The sequence below is a fragment of the Clarias gariepinus genome, chromosome 13, assembly GCF_024256425.1.
Source record: "Clarias gariepinus isolate MV-2021 ecotype Netherlands chromosome 13, CGAR_prim_01v2, whole genome shotgun sequence".
NCBI lineage: Eukaryota > Metazoa > Chordata > Actinopteri > Siluriformes > Clariidae > Clarias > Clarias gariepinus.
The window spans coordinates 23,139,511-23,149,095 of NC_071112.1; positions in this window are offsets into that span (position 1 = coordinate 23,139,511).

Here is a 9,585-nt window from a genome sequence, read left to right on the forward strand (position 1 = left end):
TAGGGACAGTATTGCACCATCTACTACTCTTCTGAAGTATGTAATTAAGACAGACTATGGTACCCTGGAAGAAAACAAGCAAACAAAATTATCATCCTGTTTTTTACTTCTACTTCCTGGATGTGCCTGAGTCAGCTCACTAAGGAGGTGTGGAGGTTGATAGGAGGACAAGCTTCTTCCTGAGTCACGTAACCACACCGATGTGGAGCAAGCACAGTGCCAACAGCAGAGTCCGGGAATGTCCGGGAAAATATATGAGATGATATGATATGGGAGCAATGGTGGTGAAATAAGTGGGACATGGAAACTGGAGGAGAGGTCGTGTCGCTCACATCCCCACCCCTACCAAGTAGTGCAGTGCTGTTCTGTGGAGCTGCACAGGGGCCAGTGGAAATGTGAGCAGCACTATTCCTGGTAGGGTTAAGTATAGACTAGCATACTGCCTGTGGTTCAGTGGTCACCAAACACACTGGAAAGTGTCAATTGAACTTAGTCGCAGCAGCACTCCTGATGACATGTTGATATACCGATACTCCCACACTCGCGCCTTCTCTTGTGGGTGTGTATATGGGTGAAAGGGCAAAGTGATTTTTTTTTGGTGTAAGGCTGAACGTCAGCATGTCCCGTCCTAAAGTATGAGTCGCGCATAGATGCACGCTAAAACCTGCAAGATTTAAAACAACATAAATGCATTGCACAAAATTGAAAACAGTTTGCCCTGAGTTGCGCTTGTTCATTATGTTCATGTTTATGACGCCAACTTTCAAAGCAATTGTGCATAGAACTGATCCAATCCAAATTCCCATAAAGCTTTCGAACAACTCAACAATCAGGTTTCAGGTTTCACTAGGGTGCTTTATGAGTAAGGAAGGTCCAACATTCTGCTATATTTAGAATTTTGTTTGTATGTGTTAGGGTTGCACAGAGACAGGTAAATCTGTTAAAATGTTCTACATATGTGAAGAAAAAAAAATCACTAACCAAGTATTTGTGACTAATACTGTATGTGATGTTATGTAAAGTGTCTAAAAAACAGGATTGTGCAATTCACATGTTTTTTTTTGGACATTCAGCGAGTTGTTTTTCCTCTGTGGGTTATGAAACTTGCAGTGGTCTTGTACTTCATTTTATTTTATCGTTTAATACATAGCCAGCAGTTATGTGTTCTTATTGCCATATCTTTTTACTCAACCTTGACTAGAGTGATTGTGAGTCATAAAAAACCCTGCTGTTTTTATGAGGACATGTACAGTAATAATGGCATTATCTCTACTAGCTACTATTTAAATCAGGACATTAACAGACTACTTTAGTCGAATGCCTCTGTAGCTAGAAAGTAACTGCAGAAGAAACCGTATTCCCATGTCTGCCTTGCAATCCTTGGACAGCATCTGTATGAACAAAGTTGTATTTCTTAATACATATGTTTCACTCCACCATTTCAAGAGCACATGTTCAAAGCCTTAAAATTTTCTCAGACACAAACTAATGATGAGGTTTTCAAAGAACTGTTTCATATAAAGTATACTGCCATTACCTGCATCTTTATATATATATATATATATATATATATATATACCTAAGATGACATTGCTAATTGGCAATGTCACAAGAAGTTAAGGAAACTACTCCACTCATCATCTGTATAAAAATCTGCACAGATGTTTTCACAGAACACATCCAGAAAAAGAGTTAGAATGTCTTAACATTGTGTGTTGAGTGGAAAATATTTTCTATACATTTAGAATTTAAAATGATTTAGTGCACATGACAGACATAAACATGTATGTTTGTGAACAGTTTTTTAGGCTCCTATATTTTACAGCATTTATACAAAATTGTATTTATAATATATTTATTAAACAAAACACAACATTAAATATAATAGTACTTATGAAAACTAAGAACTAGTCAACATTAAACAGGCCATAACATGGCCCAAACAGGCCTGCCTGACTCACTGCCTGAACTGCTTTGTTGAAATATGCATATACCGAAGTTGTTCAGGACATCTAAAGATGAATGGCAGGGCACATCTAAAACGTGAACAAGCAGTTTTTCCTTAAAAAGAGAAAAATTGGACACTAAATTTCCCTTTGTGCTACAATGTTTTGTGACTCCAACAGTCTAGAAGAAAATGAAAATGAAATTCAAATTTACCTACTTGGCACATCGCATTCCAGCAAAGACTTAGTAGAATTTGAGAGAATAGTCATGTCATCTATCATCTATAGCAATTGTGTAACTTCTGCAGTGGCAGATTTAGGTATGGGCGTCATGGGCAGCGATGCAGGGCTGCATCTTCCTTGGGTGGCCAAGAGTGCTTGGGGGAAAAAAGAAAATAAAAGAATGATGATAACATTTGCGTAATTCGCTTGTTTGTCGCTCGTTTAATCTTGGTGCCACCCACATTCTAGTTTGTCAGCAGGGCAAGGGACTGAATAGATCATTTACATGGGGAGGAAGATAGGTAAGTGGACATCATCTAAGTGGACATTTGATAAGGGGAGCAGGTAAAACGCATCTTTGTACAGCAACGCAACCAGTAAAATCAAATCAACAAAATGCTACTCTGTATGCTTTTCTGTTTTGTGTGAAACCATTCAGAATTATATATAAACAGTTAACACACTCCAAGGTGAAATGTTTTTTTTATTATTTTTTTATCATTACTCCTAATCGGGGGTGCATGGTAATGACCTGATGCTCCTTGAAAAAAAATGTACAGTAGTATGTAAACTAGTTTAGAAAATTTAAGTATAAATCATCTCAGCTGGTGGGCCAAACCCAGGTTCTGTTAGGGCTGAGGGGGTGTTCTGACATGGCCTCACTATTTCTAGGAACTTCCTTGATAAAGTCACAGGCTAGGGCTGAAAGGTTCCTAGAACTCAACAGCCATGTGTCCAGGATCAAGGTGAACCACTAGTTATTGGGATGTTTTGGCTGTGATCAACATCGTGAAGAGGGATTGGCTCCATCAGGCTTTCATGCCATTGATTCACCCATGATGAAACTAGACTATGCCAGATCATATACGTGGGTTAACAATGACTGTGCCTGCTGCTGTACGTTGGGGCAGAGGTGAAAGGTAAGCCTGCTGGTGGCTATCCCAACAAGATCAGGACAAGAGGAAACATAGTTATAAGCACCTGGAACTCTAAGAACTTTAGGCACAATAGTTTTGTACCTTGGCCAGGAACAATTGCTCCTTGCTCCCACTAACCCCGCTGGGAAGCAGTCACATTATTATTCTCCAGGTTTGGGTAAACTTTCATATTTTTACTTTCCAGCAGGTGACTTCAGTGTTCAGACACAATAGGCTTCCATGACTGATTCGATCTGTGCCCGAGTATGCCTGTGCTTGAGACCCCCTTTTCCAGTGGACTTGAACGCTTGTATACTCACTGATTAAACTTAACCAGAAACTATCCTGGTACCTAATGTAAAAACACCATAAGAGCATCAGGTAAGGTAGAAGAACTAATACATGAAATCGAAAGTAAATCAGTGGTGTGAAAAACTATTTGCCCCCTTCCTGATTTCTTATTCTTTTGCATGTTTGTCACACAAAATTTTTCTGATCATCAAACACATTTAACTATTAGTCAAAGATAACACAAGTAAACACAAAATGCAGTTTTTAAATGATGGTTTTCATTATTTAGGGAGAAAAAAAATCCAAACCTACATGGCCCTGTGTGAAAAAGTAATTGCCCCCTGAACCTAATAACTGGTTGGGCCACCCTTAGCAGCAATAACTGCAATCGAGCGTTTGCGATAACTTGCAACGAGTCTTTTACAGCACTCTGGAGGAATTTTGGCCCACTCATCTTTGCAGAATTGTTGTAATTCAGCTTTATTTGAGGGTTTTCTAGATCATGCCACAACATCTCAATAGGATTCAGGTCAGGACTTTGACTAGGCCACTCCAAAGTCTTCATTTTGTTTTTCTTCAGCCATTCAGAGGTGGATTTGCTGGTGTGTTATGGGTCATTGTCCTGCTGCAGCACCCAAGATCGCTTCAGCTTGAGTTGACGAACAGATGGCCGGACATTCTCCTTCAGGATTTTTTGGTAGACAGTAGAATTCATGGTTCCATCTATCACAGCAAGCCTTCCAGGTCCTGAAGCAGCAAAACAACCCCAGACCATCACACTACCACCACCATATTTTACTGTTGGTATGATGTTCTTTTTCTGAAATGCTGTGTTACTTTTACGCCAGATGTAATGGGACACGCACCTTCCAAAAAGTTCAACTTTTGTCTCGTCGGTCCACAAGGTATTTTCCCAAAAGTCTTGTCAATCATTGAGATGTTTTTTAGCAAAATTGAGATGAGCCTTAATGTTCTTTTTGCTTAAAAGTGGTTTGCGCCTTGGAAATCATGTTTATGTAACAAATCACAATTATGTTATCTTTATAGTTAACGGTTTTTGATGAGCAGAAACATTTAGGTGTGACAAACATGCAAAAGAATAAGAAATCAGGAAGGGGGCAAATAGTTTTTCACACCACTGTATGGCCCAACTTTTGACTATGAAGATGGCAAATTAAAGAAGTTTTACAATCAACTACTGGATGCCCTGGGTCATGCACCAAATAAGGATATAAGGAATAAGGTGACAACACTAAAACAAACAAGAGAGGCTTAAGGCCCCTATAATTCACCAGGTACAAAAACACTCTTGGATGGATCTTGCACAGCTCCAATGGTGAACATAACAACAAAACTGACTATATTCTAGTCCAAAAAGTGCTTTCGATCAAGTGTGAACATTATGCAAACAAGATAATTTTCAGGTAGTAACAATGATCTGGTTATGTTGTTCTTTCACTTTTGCCTCAAGAAGCAAGCACATATTTATAAAAGGTAATTCAACCTTGCCAAGCTCAAAGACCCAGAGTTGATGGGAGTAATCAAGGCGACAATATGAGGAAAATTTGCACCACTACTTCCTCTTGGTTAAAAAAAAAGATGCATGTGAACACGACGAACCACATCCTGAAAGATACTATGGGTCACTAACAAGATGCTAGAAGCAAGAAGCGTGAACTAAAGCACAAAAAGAAGGAACCAGAATGAGCTGCAAAGAAGAGGGAAGTGAACAACTCCATAAATACAGGCATGAAGATCTCAAAACAGAATTGGATAAGGTAAAAGGTAAAATGATTTACCTTTCTTTAAAAATTTAACTGTTGCCTCAACTTCTTCATTTGGAATTTAAAATGTAATTATCATTAATCCCAAACAACAATAACAACAACTTCTGCACCCAACATCAAAGTTAACGGCCATTCACCAAAAGCTGTATCAAGGTTAAGGTTCTAGGGAGCAAACGTCACAGAGGACGGCTCCAAGCCAGAAATCCTGTCTAGAATAGTACAGACTACAGCAGCTCTCACTTACTGTAACTGCAAGGACAGAGGCATTGCGCTTAGCTTAAAAGAGTAACTCATGCGCTCACTTGTAATATCGATCTCTGAATTGATGAATTTTATATTTCAAAGCTGAAGACCATAGGTTTGGTGAACGATGCCTTCATTAAAATTAAAAAATTTCCTTTTGCATGTTTCAATAAATTTGTATTAGAATAATGTACTTTATTACCAATTTTTATTGCCTAGTTACTTTTTACCCACCCTATATACTGTATGCTATAGAAAATTATATATATATATATATATATATATATATATATAAATTTTGAAACCCACGATCGAACCTTTAGATCATCAGTCTAATGCTCTCCCAACTGAGCTATTATAGCACTTTCGTAGGCCATGCTCTGTTTCTTGAGGCTTTTTTTTTTGGGCCACTCCGTTGAGTAAAGCGTATAACAGCGTCTACCCTGAGGGAAATCACTAAATTAATAGAAAAAAAAAGCGTTCGATTTATTTTTTATTTAGATTAATTATTTTCATTTATTTAGAGAAGCATCAGCATCCGGACAGGACTGTCAATCTGTCCAGATCATTTAGGCTTTTAGTGATGCCTGCTCTATATGCATGCGAAACATTGACTCTCACTGCTGAGCTCCAGAAGAAGAAACAAACTATGTAAATGAAAGGCTACAGAAATCTCTTAGGCACCTCCTACACTGAACAGTTGACAAATGTACTGTAAAAGTCTGTCAAATTATGACTAAAGCCACGGGCCTTCATGATGGTTCCCTAGCCATGATTAAAAAGAGGAAACTTATGTGGCACAGACATGTCACAAGATTGAATGGGCTTGCACATTCCTTCTTGCAGGGCACTGTACCATGAGGCAGGACCACTCCAGAACCTTCACCTTTTACTACTGTGGCCCTTCGAGGGCCAACTTGGCCTTGTGCTTTGGATCATTTTCATGTTGGAACATCCAAGAGCATCCCATGCGCAGCTTTTGTAGCCATTGGAGGGTCAATTGGCCTTGTGCTTTGGATCACTGTCATGTTGGAACAACCAAGAGCATCCCATACGCAGCTTTCTGTAAAAGCTAATGCAAATTGTCTGCCAATATTTTCTAATAACATGCTGCATTCATCTTGCCATCAATTTTGACTTTAACTTGCCTGTGCCACTGGAGCTCTCACAGCTTCAAAACATAAGAGATCCACCACCATGCTTTACAGTGGGGATGTACTTTTCACTGTAGGCTTTGTTGACTTTCACCGTAGGCTTTGTAGGCGTGTCCAGGTGCTGTCTGGCGTACTGCAAGTGGGCATTTTTGTGGCATGGGTGCAGTAATGCCTTTCTCCTGGCAAAAAGATGTTGTTTTTGTGTCTTTAGTCCATGTCTTTGTGACTTCCTCTCAATGTTGTTTGAGAGTTTTTCTATACGTCCAGAACAATTCTTCTGACAGTAGTGGATGAAATCTTTCTTGGTCTACCTAACTGTGGCTTAGTATCACCAGAACCTCTTATTTACCACCTCTTTATCAGAGATTGAACACTATTGAGTGGCATTTAAAAAAATATATCCTTTTTCTGTTTTATAAGGTTCAACTACCTTATTGCACAGATCCATTGGCAGTGTTTTTTTTTTTTGTCTTTCCCATAGTGCATTACCTTATGAACAAAGAACCATTTATACACAGACACTAATTACAATTACAATGAGTCACAGGTGTGGAACCTTTCTTTTAATAGCCATTTAAACCTGTGTTTTTCAACCTGTGTGTTGTTAATGTGGTCAAAGATTAAAGGATATGTAAACTTTTAATCAGGGTTGTTTGGATGATTTCACTTATCATTAGGTTTTAAAAAGGCATCATACAACTATAATGATAATTAATGACTACATGTGACCAAGTTAAATAAGAAATAAGTTATTTTGCATTTATCCAAATAAATGTCAGCTTTTAAGAATTTATTTCTGCATATGCAAAGTTTTGAGCACAACTCTATCTTTGCATTTCATCATATAGTATATAAAGTTAATTCCATTAGTTCCATTCACCAAATATTAATTGTGGGGAAGTTGCTTGTGACAATAGAATTTCTGCAAAAATGTGTTTCACACAATATATCACTTATTTCTTTTTGCCTTTTACAATATGTAATAATCCACTGCTACCGATGTGTCAGAAACAAAATGCATAAAATAGGTATTAGGCCTTACTGTAAAAGAACTTTACTCTGAACAGAACGAACTTTGGTATCAGCCCTTCAGTTTAAACATCAAAATAGGGTGAAAATAGGTGTTAATTGTGTATGTGGAATCATTGATGGAATGGTTTGTGTATTTCAGAAATGGCTGATCTCCTGGGATTTTCATAATGCTGGGTTCAAGACCAAGACCATAGCAAAAAGACCAGATGAGTTATTTTGCTGGTGGTTTTAACTTTCTAACCTAATAGGGGATTTCTTTTAAAAGAACTACAACTGTGTAGAACTACAAATAACTACACAGGACATACTGTACATAGGACATAGACATCTTATACAACTTATAGCCATGTTACTACACAAACCTGTGCCATATTATTTTTAAGATAACCAAATATCTTGAAACAAGACATTTGAAATGTATAGCCACTATATAACTCCAAGTGCAGAGATATACATTTACATTTTTTACTGTTATGGAAATATTACAACAGTTCATAACGACTTTGCTGGTGTTGAAAAATTAATATGAGTCTTGGTAACCCAAGATCGAGACAAGACTATATAAAATGAATTACCCCTTTTTAAAGAAAAAAGTTCATGTGTTTTTAGAATAAATACACATCAGTCACAAAAACTGATGTTTCCTAATGGCAGCAGCCTCTTTTAGTGGGATAATGCATCCTGCCACACAGCAAAAAAAATTTGTTCTGGAATGTTTTGATGAACATAACAAAGGGTTCAAGATGTTGACTTGGTCTACAAAATCCCCCCTGATCTCAATGTGATTCAGCATCTGTGGGATGTCCTGGACAAACAAGTCTGATCCATGGATGCCCCCCACCTTACAACTTGGAGGATTTAAATGACCTGCTGTTTACATCTTGGAGCCAGATACCACAGCACATTGTTAGAGGTCTTGTGGAGTCCATGCCTCAATGGGTGGCCCAAGGCCACCAATATAATATTAGGCAGGTGGATTTGATGTTATGATGACTGATTTGTGAACGTATGTAATAATAATGAAAGATGAGTCTCTTAACAAATGTTAATTCTAAACATTTTAATGTGAATTAATATTAAAAGGGTTAGGGTGCTAGAAAGATTGTTTAGGCATAAAGACTTATTGCACAGATCCATTGGCAGTTCTTTTGTCTTTCCCATAGTGCATTACCTCATGAACTAAGAACCATTTATACACAGACACTAATTACAATTACAATGAGTCACAGGTGTGGAAACTTCCTTTTAATAGCCATTTAAACCAGTGTGTTTCAACCTGTGTGTTTTTGATGTGGTCAAACATTTAAGGATATGTAAACTTTTCATCAAGGTTGTTGGAGCAATGGAAAAAAGTGGAAATGGAAATAAAGTGGTCCGATGAGTCCAGATTGAGCAGATTGAGGGTTTACTTTAGTTGGTCAGGTCTAGGCCCAGCAACGTTATGTGGCAAAAAATTAAGTCAGCTGACGACTTCAATGTATTGAATGAAAGGTTATCACATAAATGTTCTTTTTTCTTTTCTGATGGCTCAGGCATATTCCAGGAATGAAACTGTTAAAGAGTAGATCTTGAAGCATGAGGAATCATTTTCACACATGAATTAGCCAGAACACTGTGTGCCGAAATCAAAGCATAGGGCGGTCACATAAAATATTAGATTGTTTGATGTTTTTTGGCCACTGTTAGTGGTGGAGAATGTGAGTCACAAGAGACCTAAAAACTTTTAAATTACAATTGAATTACTAATAATTAAATGTAATAATTAAAAAAATTCTAATAATTTAGGTCACTAATTTTTTAAGAAAGATACCAAAGTTAGTTCTAAGTTAAAGTAGAGTAGTAGGTAGTAGGAGTTAGAGTAGTAGGAGTTCTCCTAAACTACTTCAGTTTTACAGTGAGACCTAATACCTGCAGAGTGTGTGTTTAAGCAGGCAAGTCTACTAAAATCAAGTCAGATTAGGGCTGCTTGGTCAGGTAAGTTTATATGTAATGC